We start from the raw sequence: 14,229 nt of genomic DNA, 5'->3' as shown, positions 1-14,229 counted from the left end.
TATGTGTTGAGGAAAAGTCCGCTATCTGCTAAGCTAATTCATGCAATGTAAATTGCCATAGGCTTATGCTATTGACGTTAGCATGTTGTGTATGTGGGGGAAATGTGACCAACAAAGATGTCTGTGATCATAAACAGTTATTATTGTGTTTTATAGTTAGGTGAAAAGATGTCGTTGTTAATCCATGTTGTGAGGTTGTTGGGAGAAGTCTGTCTTCAAGTGAGACAGCCCTGTAGATTTGAGGAAAAAGATGATGGTTTGAATTGAAAGGAAAACATTTTCAAACAGAATTAAACTGTTTTAATTATTTTCAATTATTTATATGTTGTTTTTCTCTTTTTCTGGCCAAAAGCAAAGACAGGGGTGACAGCCTCTCCTGTAACCTACTGTGTTAAATGAGCATATAATATTGGCCCGTATTGATTGCAGGTCCCTAAATTGAATCAAATCATAATCATTTTTTGGTGGACTTTGTTGTCCAGTGTATTGTTGTAATATCGTATTGTGATGAACCCAGTGATTTACACCCCTAGTTCTACGTGGCTCGAGTACTTTTGATAAATACTTGGAGCTGGGCTCCTCTACTTCTGCATATGGAAGCATGGCCGATGAAATGTATATACAAGTACCAGCTGCCTCGGTAATGAATTTGGTCCTTTGTCCTCTCACATCTAGAGGCTGGTTAAAAGCTGCAGGGATAAGTTTTTGAACTCCTGTCATCTTTTTCTGCATAGCTCCAGTGATTGGCACATCTGTGTGATGTCTGATATGTGTTAGCATGTGGGATGTATTTCCACTCACATTGTGTACAGCTGTCTTACAACACTGATACACTGTCTTTGTCCTACCCACCACTTGCTGTCCACTGCTGCCGTAGTTCACTGGGAAACCCAAACCTTCCCACAATGCTTATTTAAAACAAGTATGTGTCATCTGAACTTGCCATTCTTGTTTTGGGTTGGTACATAGGTGTTGTCTTCTTCTTCTGCTCTTTTACTGTTGTGGCAGTTGGCAAACAGTGTTGCATTACTGTGCACGCCCCCCTCTGGGTTGGAGTGTGAATTGCCTGTGACTGACAGATGAATTCTTTGCACAATTACACCATTATCAACATGGGTTTTTCTTTTTATTCCTTCATGCTGAGGGCAGTCATGGCCAGAGGCGTTATCTTTTCGGGTTGTCTGTCTGCATATCCGTCTCATCCTTGTGAACGTGATTTCTCAAGAAGGCTTTGAGGGAATTTCCTAACATTTTGCACAAACTTTCATTTGGACTCAATGAGAAAATGATTAAATTTTGGTGGTCAAAGGTCCCTGTGACTTAACAAAATGAGTTTTTTGGCTGTAACTGTGAAATACATACACTAATTATGACACAAGTTCACACAAGTCTTTATAAATGTCTTATGACATTATATATCCAAAACTGTCAGAGGTCAGTTTCATTATGACATAATGTTCTGCAAAAACACTTTTTAGGCCATTATTCAGTGTCATAACTCAGGAAAAGAAAGGGAGACATTTAGTCAGATATTGAATTGGTGACATTTATCTTGGGTTTCTCATGTTGAGACTGTGGTGATTGTATAGATTCTCTGTACTGCCAGGTTAAAGGTTTTTGTAAAGCATCAATGTTTTAGAAAATGTAGCTTCTTTGTCTGGACAGACATGAGTGTAAATTGTAATTCCTTCTCAACTGGTTTGTAGAGGCATGTAGTGGCAGTAATTCTAGTTTTATCTGAGATGCTCACAGGAAAAGGAGCTGATTCACACATTATTTTGGTTTACTTAAAATGATCTCAGCACTTTAAAAAGCCACTTTTGGTTTATTACAGGCGCGTGAACAAAGATGCTCTTTGTGCTAAAAGGCTTTTGGAGGGAAAAAAGGGCTTGCTGCCGATGCATGCTGGCTCATCAGGAGTGAGGGAACTGCAGATGAAATAGCCCGTAAAAGGTGAGATCGCATCATGGGTACTTTTTCGCCGTAATTAAGCACCAGCCACTCTTTGCAAAAGAGATTCTATCACTTAAGTGCTGAAGCTTCAGGTCCCAGAGATCATTTCTGCCCCTGTGCGTTGAACCAGATCTCCCAAAGGGCCACAGTGTTTTGAACTCCAGCTGACGAAGCTGTCGGCTTAGATAAAAGAATGAGAGGGAAATCATTTCAGCTCGTCCTGCACCATTTGTTAGGTTGTTGCCTGGAAAAATAAATGTTAAATGTCGAGGCTGCAAAAAGATGTGTATCAAGGAACTCTCCCACACTCTGAAATCTCTGTGGTCTAAAGAAGGAATCTTTGGTTTGACGTGTCAGCATGTGTGTGTACTTCAGCAAAATCATCTTACAACTAGAAACTATATAGGGTATTTTGTTTGTTAATTTAATAGGTGGAATGTTAAAGTTGAACTAGATGTAGGGAGGTGTATTTTAGTATTTCACCACTGGATGGTGCTCAATATGGAATAACGCCTGTAAGTGAATGCATCTCTGATTCAAGTGAGTCTGCATGAATGGATGGCTCATGCTATAATAAAATGAACATAATTAAGTTTATATATTCAGATTGTCTAATACTGACGCAAACATTTTATGTTTGAATTGCTCCAGCAGTATCTAAACCCAAGCTGTACCCACTCCCTCAAACACGCAGCTGAGGGCCTTGATGAGCTACTTTCTAATCTACTCCATGAGCAAAGAATGAGATGATTTCAATAACAGGCTCCAAGTGGTTCTGCCACCACGCCTGTCCTGATTAGACTCGTCATATTAAAACCATGTGCACGACTGCTCTGCTCTGTCCTGGTCTGTGCTGAGTGTCCATCAATAACACTAATGACCCGTAGCCTCCAGGGGAAAAAACAAACAGTGTAATGAAACCACAACCTTAGGCTCTGCTTCTTTCGAAAAGGGAGAGGCCAGGGGTGGAGAAAAGACACATAGATAAGCAGAGAAGAAGAAGAAAAGGAGAGGCTGGCCTGCAATCATTTGCTTTGCATGCGCGTGCACACACACACACACACACACACACACACACACACTCAGGGGAGTTCACAGAGGAGGTGCTACCATTATTGTAAACACAACAAAAACTTGATGTGATGATTTGTGGAGTGTCTCCACCCAAACACACTTCCCACTTATGCCAACTGTTAGCAAGCACTAACACCCCCCCCCCATACTCCCCCACCCCATCCCTGTTTGAAGGCTACACTCCCACACCCATCCACCTCTCCAAAATGTTTCCCCTGGCGTCTGAGTCAGCACGGGTGCCAAGTCAATCAGTGTGAGAGCTGCCAGCTGTGATGGCCTCTCTCTCTCGGGGTGTGATGTATGTTCCAGTGAGGGGGCAGTTACATGCCACACAGGGCTGGCTGCAGTGGCAGAGGAGAGGAAGGGAGGGTTGGGGTGAGGAGAGAAAGAAGAAGGGGAGGAAAGAAAAAGAGGACGGTGGCTGAACAGGAGCTGTAATGAGGCCTGATGGATTCTGAGGCTGTGCCAGCTGCCCCATTAGCTGAGTGGCTCCTAGCCCCACCAAGTGTTGCCCACAGTGTGCCCACCCATCCACACACACACACACACACACACACACACACACACACACACACACACACACTGTAGGGACACAGCAGCTTGGGGATCCAGTCCCTTTGACACACACACTTCGCATTTAACTAAAACAGATTGCACTGACTAATGCACACTCTTCTGTCTGACTTCCTTAGCTCTTTAAACACACACTTACACACACACCCATTCAGTGCCTTGCCAGCCACACTTCAATACACACTGAGCCCTTTATGAGAAGCTGTGGGTTAATGATGGCAATAACTCGTCCCAACGTGTTGATTAAGTGCGAGAGGATACATGGGTGACATTGGCATGTGCTAATCAACACTGATCAAACCAGCACACGCACGACAGTTAAATGTGAAGCTGCCAAACTCACCTCGGTGCCCTCCTCACACCACTCCACTGCCCACACACAATGACATTATACACACTGATGTCTATTCATAATATTTTGGTGTTCTTTCAAGAGGCAGTGTCTTTGGACTTTTGTCTGGGGGAAGTTCTTTATGTAGGTGATGTAATTACATAGGCAATTTGAATAACAGTGGGGGCGTGGCCACTGCCCACTTAGCTCCCAGATGCAGTCAAGGTATGATTGCTCTTTGTTAAAACGCTTGACATGCAGTTGCTTTTGGATATTTTTATTAAGCCTGCAGAAGGATGAGATGTTTAGGGAAAGAAAAAGGTAACTGTATTTTTTCTAATGATTTGAAATGGAACAAATACTCCTAAAGTAAAACAAAACTCTGCTGAAAAGGCCAGCTTTACCAGTTTAAGGTGATTAAGCTGGTTTACCAGCTTGTTTTACCAGTTTACGGTATGTTTTTGCATAATTGTTGCTGGTTTAGCCAATCATACCAGCTTGTAATGGTCACCCTCCATAGCTGGTTTAGTGGTTGAAATTCCTGTGAAAGTGAAATCAAATCAATGTCCTTGAGTAATGACAATAGGTGGGTTTCCATTACAGATTTGCGTAAAAAGTAAGCAATATTGAAATGTTGATAAAACACAATTGCACGTGACAGCGTTTCCGTTGAGTGATGTTATGCAACTTCTCCTGTCGCGATTACATTCCAAGAAGCATGGCGATGGATGTTTAAAACATTAGCGGGTTTATCTCTATTGCAGCAGCCGCGCTAGCCAGCATTACTTACAATTAGGGCGATATAGGCATGGAATGCAAGCAATAATGGAAAGGCAAGCCCCTTACAAATATTCACAGCGGAATTGTGGATTGCAAACTTCCCGATGGTCTGCTCATTATTTGAAGTTATGCCATGCAATAACACCTCTTGTAGCTCCTGCTGCATCATACTCAGGAGGCCAGTTCCTACAGACAGGCGTGTAGCCATAGCATCATGTGACCTATAAAAACAAGACAACTGTTTCCTTTGCAGTTTTGCTAAATATGGCATTTTTGAATCACCTGAAATACCACCTCGTGTCACCTCATTTTGCTCATGATTTTTCACAACATGCTATACTATGATATGGTTTTGTTTTTTTTTTAAGATTTTTGAGGATGTGCTAAACTATGGCGGTTATTCATGAATATTGATGGCATGATAGACTGTTTTTTCATTGTATATATGTGTAAATGTATAATTATTATTATCATTATATCCTCTAAATAGTATTGTTATATAATATTAATAATACAATATATGATATTATTATCATTACTATTTTGATTTTTTTAATATATGTATATATTTTTAGAAGTAGAATAAACTAATTGAAACTATTTCTTCTGCAATCAACACAGATAAACACTAGCAATGATACTCATTTGCAGTACTGCATGGCGCTCATCTGCTATTTCACAGAGGAGAGCTCACGGCCCAATCAGTACACCTTCTGTTAATTATTTTATTATTTGGTTGAATGCATAGAAGTCATGATAAGGAATTATATAACACAGGTTCATTTTTAAACTATTGTGGCTCTAAAGAACCCCATAAAAAGTGCACCAATAATGTATCTATTAACATCCTTGTACATTTGTTTTTTTTGTCTTCTAATTTTTACTCTTTGTAATCATCATGTTGCAATATTTCAGGTCCTGAATGATAGTGCATTGATGATTCTCCCGCCTGTCTGGCCAAGGTGCTGCACTCATAACAGGTATGGTCAAAACTTGCAACTTAATTACTATTAATCTAGTTTTTAATCTATCTTTTTTAGATTACTTTATTCTCTTGCTATTGTTCTGAATAGCTTATTTATGAAGGGACTTTAAACTGTTTAGGTAAAATAGCCACACACTGTATTGTTGATCTAAAAGCACGTAATGAATTTCATTTGTTTATGGCTTATTTTGAATTTCAGATCCTGGCTGTGATAGTTTTATCTGCTTCCTACTTCATTGCTGTGCTGTAGGCGACACTGCTGACCTTGCATGTTAAACGCGTAGTTAGGACATAAGATCATTTTATAAATATGGCCTCTGTTTGTGTCATTTTCCAGTTTATTTATTTTCTATTTGATTTTATTGATCATATTATCAAAGGCAATTGTTGACATTACAAGTTTAATTCTGTTATACTTTTTTTTTTTTTTGTAGACTGAAGCATTTGGATAATGGCTGCATCCGTAAAACTCCGGATTATCCTTGGTGACAACAATGCAGAAAATCAAATCAGGCATGCCGAAGTCTGTGGAGGATCTGTCAAATGAGATCAAACGTCACTTTGATATAGAGGGGGATATTAGACTTCAGTACATGGACGGTGGCTTTGATAATGAGTGTGTTAACCTTAACAAAAGTAGCGATGTTTAAGAAAAAAGCACGGTGAAAATCACCTGCTTGTCAAATGCTCCAGACCTGAACAAAGACCAAATAAACCAAAGTGGGGAAGGAACCTCTTTGTCATCCTCTGACACAATACTGCTGTGTTCCCATGAAGCTAAAGTTTCCATACGATGTGGAGATGCAACTTCAAAATGCAAACCAGGCCTTCAGATCAAATGGAGAAAGCCCGACTGAGCAAGTCATTAAGCTAAAGACATATCATTCAAACTTGGAAAAAGAATCTGTTGCTTAAGCCTTAATTAAGCACCGTGTTTGAGCGAACAGGGATCTGCCAGTGGTTTCTACGGATGGAAAATAAACCTAAAGTGCAAGATGACAAACTACAGGACAAAGCTTCGAAACTTGGGTTGGCCAGAACTGAGCATTTATTCCCTTAAGCAAACCAACAAATAGATGTCAGCCTGTCTCAATGTAAAAAAAAACCCAGAAAAGCAGAGGTAGATTTTGGTTCTCCCTATCCTGCTGGAGAGACACAGGACAGTCTTGAAGGTGAAAGACCAGCATTGTTATCTGAAGTCACAAAGAGACATAATGATGAAGTTGTCAAAGAGAAGATAGCCAAGACCTTTGCATACAGAAGGCAAGAATTTGTCAGAGACAATCCCATAATGGTGGAGTTCAAGAGAAGATGACCAGGACTGATCACTGTGGCAGAGGTATGAAATGCATCTCAAATTGGCTATAATCAATATCTTTTGTCATGTGCTACACGACAATGTTTTAATTGTAAATGTGAAAGAGTGAAAACGTTTGATGCAGGATTCGAGTAGCCTATGAGAATGACTACGTTTTGTGTTAAATATGCATCACTTTGTGTAAAATGAAAACTGAAAACACTTTTGAGTTGTTTAGAGCATATTCTGCTTTATAAACAATCTTTTGAGAGCATCTCTACTGGAGTCTCTCAGTACCTCAAGCAGTTACAGGATTGTACTGAAATTAGAAAAATGGCAGAAATTTGGAAATCCCTTATATAATGTTGAATGTTTTCAGGTACCACTAATATTTTGTTTGTGGACATAATGTTTACAGGTTGAAGCAGACTTTGTCAGGATTACCACTGCTCCCCTCGTCTCAAAGTTCCTTGCACAACTTGACCAACACAGTGACCAACTAATCAAAGTGTTCAAGAAGAAGGGAGGTTCTGCAGGGAGGAAAAATAGACTGCTGTTGTCCCCAATTGCAGAGGTATGTTTTGAACACATTATGGGATTTGAATTATATGTTGATGTAGTCTGTTTTAACAGGAATAGAGAATAGTTAACACAGAAACCAACAATCACACCTGTGAACATGCCCAGTAAGTGTAAAATTGTGATCTGAAAAATAGAAATTCCTGTGAAGTCCATGTGCAGTCCTAAAGTATAACTGCTCTTTTCTTTTAGAATGAAACCATCGAAAAGAGGAGGGAGTGCATCCTCAGGGCACTTTGTATCTACCTGAATGAAGACCCAGACATCCTGTTCAAAGAATACCTGGTTAGTCATTTTTATTGTTTGGTTTCTACAGTTATATCAAATCCATGCAGTCTAATGCAATCCAGTACAACAAATCTGCCATACATTCTTCTTTTACAAAGCTTACATATTTGAGTTTTTGCTGACACTGTCAGAAAGGTGATAATTCTGTTAGGGTTGTGCCGATTAAAACTAGTTTGATTTGAGGCCTAATACCAGACCAGAAACACCAAATTTCACCACTGGATGTCAAATGTGACTCAGCCACTCCCAAGAGGAACATTATGAGTGAGCTAATGGGCTATCCTATCCTGTTTACAAGCCACATTCTGCTAGTTCTCTCAAAACCACTGAATTGACGTTCTGTAAAATAGGCAAAATTACATTTATGGCCGAAACAGACTAAAATTATTGGCTGTTCGAAAATAGAAGAGCAGGGGAAAATTACACTTATAAAAATGACTGAACTAAAAAATAGTTTTCAGTATCAATTAATCTATCAAGTATTTTATATATTATTCAGTTAGTCGATTTGGCTTTGGGAAACTGACCATGTCCTGACATTTTATACACCAAGGTAAAACCTTGAGTGTCGTGCTTTGTCCCGACAAAATCCACAACCTAAATATATTTAATTTACTTTTGTGGAGGACGAAAGAAACCAAAAAATATTACCATTTAAAAAAAAAAAGACTCAACAATTGAGCCATCAAAACAGTTGGCATTTCTGTGTCAATCAACTAATCGCTTTGTTGACTTGTAGATACAGTTTTATTGAAATGCCTTACATTCCAAAAATGTTGCTGAACTGTTTGTTGGACCAAGTGCACCAAACTGTTAAAATAAATAAAGGATAGAACAATATATTAGATGTATCAAATCTGTTTGTGTGGAACCGGTTGACAAACTAGAATTAGTTCAAATCAAATAATAAAAAACTAAATTAGATGAAAACCTAATGTTTTCATTAACTAAACTTAAATCTATTATTTAACAATAAGAAATAAGAATTCCAAAGTTGAAAAAACGTCGAAAAAAAGGGGCGAAAAAGTCACCCTTACAACAAATGTCAAAAAAAATCATAGTATAGCATGCTGAAGAAGATAAAAATATAGCATGTTGAAAAAATGGTACAAAAAGTCAGCATTCCAAAGTTGAAAAAAGTCATAGTAGATTATGTGGACAAACGCCATATTATAGCATGTTGAATAAACAGGCGAAAAAGTCATCCATCTAAATTTTAAAAAAAAGTCATAGTAATGCATGTTGAAGAAGATTATAGTATAGCACTGGGGTTCCCAAACCTTGCCATGCCAAGGACCCCCAAATTGTATTAGCTTCTGGCGCTGACCCCCTGCTTCAATTTTAAGCTGTTTTTTTTTAATTACACGTACATTATTATGGCAAAAATCAAACAAACAACTTCTTAATATATTTTCCTTATTTTATTAATAATGATCAGTCTTTCCTCTGTTATAAACATTTCTTGTCATTTTATTCAAAAGTAGTATTAACAGCAAACACTTTTTTTCTGTGTTGTTGGGCATTTTTATTGATACATTCATTACATTCAGTCTCGTCAGTCATTTCCATCTTAACAATATTCAACAGTAATATTAACAGTAATCCTTTTAAGAAGTATTTTTCTCTTTTCATTGTTTCTGTCTTCTGTTAAAAACGGTCCCTGTCATTTCTTCCTTAACAGTATTCAATAGTAATATAAACAGTAAGCATTTTTTTCTCTTATTTATTCTTTCAAGTCTAATTTTGTTAAATAAAAATTAAAACATTGGCATGAAAGGACACAGATTTGGATAAACAGTGATGAATAACATCTAAATACTGAGAGAGGGGTCTGTGGTGTCACCCAATATATCCAGCGTTACAAGTACAACATGTCAAAGAAAAAATACAGAAATTGACATAGTATAGCATGTCAAAAAATGTAAAAAATACATCATTTCGGAAAAAAACTGAAAACCAAATAGTATAGCATGTCGAGACAAGTCAAAGCGCAGCATGTTAAAAAAATGTCTAAAAACATCATAATATAGCATGTCGAAGAAACTACCAAAAATGACACAGTATAGGATGTCAAAAAATGTCAAAATATGACATGTCGAAAAAACTGCTGTCAACCACATAGTATAGCAAATTAAGAAACATTATAGTAATAAATGTTAAAAAAATGGACAAAAACGTCATAGTGCAGCAGGTCGAAAATGCATTTGAAAACCACATAGTATATGTGAAATATGTCAAAAAAATATGACATGCCAAAACAACAGCTGAAAACCACATATAGCATGTCAAGACACTTCATAGTATAGCATGTCAAAAAATGGCCAAAAACATCATAATATAGTATATCAAAAAATAACTGAAAACGACGTAGTATAGTATGTCGAATAATGTCAAAATATGACATGTCGAAAACATGGCTAAAAAAAACACATAGTATAGCATGTTAAGACACGTTATAGTAATAGTTGTTGAAGAAAATGACCAAAAACTTCATAATATACAATGTCAAAAATTCAACAAAAAACGCTATTGTATAGAATGGTGAAAAATGTCAAAATATGACATGTTGAAGAAGCTGCTGAAAATCACATAGTTTAGCATGTCTAGAAACGTCTTCGTATAGCGTGTCAAAAAACAGTCAAAAACATTAAAGTATAGCATGTGGAAAAATGTAAAAAAAAATATAGCATGTTGAAAAAACGACCAAAAACAACATAGTATAGAATGTCATGTCACGGCCCTGGCTGTGATGTTGTTTTTTGTCGTTGCGTGTGTGTTCCTATAGGCTTTGTTTTCCCCTCCGCTTGTCCTCTGTTCTCTTTGTGTTTGTTTGTGTGTGTGTTGAGGGGCCACCTTTTTTCCACTGGACCCAGAGGAGCACACCTGTTCCACATTTCACTGCAAACACGGCTTCTTCATATACCCTGGCTGAATCTCATGTCAATTGCATCCCTGCTTCCCTCACTTGCGTCTTTTCCTTGAGTCTAAGCCCACCCACCAGGGATGCATGGAGAGACGCAAGGAAACCATGACAGGAAAGAGGAAGCGAGCACAGACGATTTTAACAGAGAGATGAGACGTTTTTTCCTTTGAAGCCTCACATGAAGCGATGCCCGTCTCTGATGAGGGCAGCAGCCAATCAGCTGATTGGGCCACTGCTGGTTGTTTGGGTGCTCTAAGCATAATGTGATGCTCACATAAAACAGAGGAAAAGTCACAAAACTCTGACAGAGCTGTGCACTGATGACTGCAACCACTGATGTTTCTGTCTCACTGATGAATGCAGTTATGTGTCAAAAAAGTGCCTCTGCAGAGGCAACAGACTGTATAGGCCCAAATAACTATAATAATATTAACCAAAAATGGAGCTGGCACTGTAGCTGCTGTGTTCACTAAACCAGTGACATTATTTTGTCTGAGAGGGTCTTCTCTGAGACTTAGTGGAATACTTAAGATTACGATTGATGATGATGATGCTGTTATGGTGCGCCCTCTGGTACTAGTGCCATACGCACAGCGCACAATTACAGTAGCGGCGGCGCTGTAGCTGACCACAACTGGATCAGCTGTCAGTTGCCTTTAACAGCTACAGAGAGTTTTGATAGAGATGATGTCACATCTACCCTTATAGATAAATAATAGCCTAATAATACAGATAGAGTTTGGCCTGTCAGTGGCACAGCAGCAGAGTTTCTCTGTTAAGCGAACACCTGCACTCTGTATTAATACTGTACCGTGTCCCGTTTAGAGTCTCAGAATGCTGTTCATTATTTGCATCTGTAGGCTATTTATTTTAATTTCTGATTTTAAATTCTTTGATGATCAGCCTCACGTGTGACTGATACATGAGAGTAAAACGTGTTTTATGCTGACAGACATGCTGGGATTTTATGCCGCAGCAAATCGATCATGAAAAAATAAATGAAGACGGGTTTTTTTTGGCCCTTTTCTTGTTCTGTTTTTGGGATAGTGAATCAGGAGATAAATAAAATATCAAACTCAGGAGAGATAAACTTGAGTGTAGTCTTTGATCTGTCTTCACTCCGGTGTGAAACTGTTAATCAATAACTAACGGGGCGTGTTGGCCGATAAAAAACTTCCGTAAAGACTGCTCTTGAGTGTCCCCGCTCATCGCTCCTCAGAGATTCCCCCTCGATCCTTGGCGATCCTTGCAAATAAGTGCTTTGGTACGTCCTACAAGATGATGCTTTAAGACCAACTTCCGGTCCAAGCGAGGAGCAAGGAAATAAAAATAAGAGGCTTGGGATTCTGCTCCTGTCTTCCCACTTCTCCAGTGCCAGATTGTCCACTCACCAGTGGTAATCACCGGCCACAGCGCTCAGCATTTCTAGTGTTTTTGCGTAGTGTTTTTTGACTCTAGTGTTTTTGTCTTTTGTGACTTTTTTCCTCAGACTCATCATTACTTCTCTGCGTCTTCTGATCGTTCCCTGTGTGCTCCCTGCTGTTCTTCCTATCGTCATCTCCACTCATTACTTCCACCTGTTCCTGCTGGCTCAGTCCGGGACTCAAGATTCCCATTTTCCCTCCATGCCATTTGTGTCCGCTCCACCTCATAGCTTTATTTGTTTGTTGTTCAAACTGCTCTGATTCCAAAAAAACAGCTGAAAACCACATAGTATAGCATGTTGAGACACTTTACAGCATAGGATGTAAATAAAAAACGGTCTGAAACATCATAATATAGCATGTCGGAAAAACATTTGAAAATGACGCGGTATAGTATGTTGAAAAATGTCAAAATATGACATGTCAAAAACTGCTGAAAACTACACAGTATAGCATGTTGACAGATGTCATAGTATGTAAAAAAAAAAAGCAAAAAATGTCAAAATATAACGTAGAAAAAAAGATCGAAAACGATAGTATAGTACAGTATGTTGAAGAAAAATCAATATATGAGAAACAGTCGAAGAAACAGTCGAAAACCACATACTGTTTAGCATGTCGAGACGCCTTATAGCATAGGATGTCAAAAACATTACAATGTAGAATGTCAAACAAATGACCGAAAATGACAGTAATAGTATGTTGAAAAACATTAAAATATGACATGTCGAAGAAACGGCTGAAAACCATGTAGTATAGCATGTCAAGACAGGTCATAGTATAGCATGTCAAAAAACACAACCGAAAACAATGTAGTATTGTATGTCAAAAATGTCAAAATATGACATGTTGAAAAAAACATGCTGAAAACAAGATAGTGTAATATGTGGGGGCACGTCATTGTATAGTATGTCAAAAAATGACCCAAAACGTCTTAATAAAGCATGTCGAAAATAGACTGAAGATGACATATATGTCAAAAAATTGCTGAAAACCACATAGCAAAGCATATTGAGACATGTTATAGTAATACATGTCGAACAAAGGGCCAAGAATAATAATATAGTGTGTTGAAAATCGAACAGAAAACAATATAGTATAAGTATGCTGAAAAATGTAACACTATGACATGTTGAAAAAACAGCTGAAAAAAACATATAGCATGTCAAAAAATGGTCCTAAACGAAAAATTGACCAAAAATGACATAGTACATTGTCAAAAAATGGCAAAATATGACATGTTGATAAAAATGCAGAAAACCAGTTAGTATTGCATGACGAGACACACCATAGTATTATAAGTTGAAAAAATGTCGATACTAAGTCATTTTAAGATGATGTTTTGTTTAAAACTATTTCAGACTACATAGTATACTGTGATTTTTTTGAGCTCCAATAACACTCGTTACCTTGAGGATAACCCAGACCTTTCACAAAAGAGCCAAAATGGGAGTTGGAAGGGCAATTGAATCACACTCGAGGACCACCAGGGTCTAAAAACAACTGGAAAAGTTGGAAGAACACTTGGTTATGGCTACTTAAGATATCGATAAAATCAATGTGTTTCATGTCATTTTTTTGTCTGTACTTTTATACCTTTTTCCTTTATTACACAATTCTGGATACTACTACTACTACTTTTTGGCATTTTGAGCATCTTTTTATGCTATTTCAAATAGCATACTGTACAATATTATTTTTCTAGTATTTTGGAAGACATAACGTTTTTGGGTCGTTTTTTTGACATAGTATACTAAAAGTTTTTTGGGTCATTTTCGTCATCCTTGCTGATCTTGCCAATAATATAAAATATGACCTGTCCCTAAAACAAGTGAAAGCACCTCGAAACAGCATAAATAGCGTGCCAAGGCATGCCACAGCATCGTATGTTGCAAAACAACCAAGAATACCATAATAATGCATGTTGAAAAACTGACCGAAAAAGGCAAGGCTATAGTAAGTGTAAAATGTAAAAATATGACCTGTCCCAAAAACAGCTGAAAACACCTCAAAACAGCATAA

Source organism: Plectropomus leopardus, chromosome 5 (genome assembly GCF_008729295.1).
Source record: "Plectropomus leopardus isolate mb chromosome 5, YSFRI_Pleo_2.0, whole genome shotgun sequence".
Lineage (NCBI taxonomy): Eukaryota > Metazoa > Chordata > Actinopteri > Perciformes > Serranidae > Plectropomus > Plectropomus leopardus.
This window is presented reverse-complemented; position numbering follows the sequence as displayed.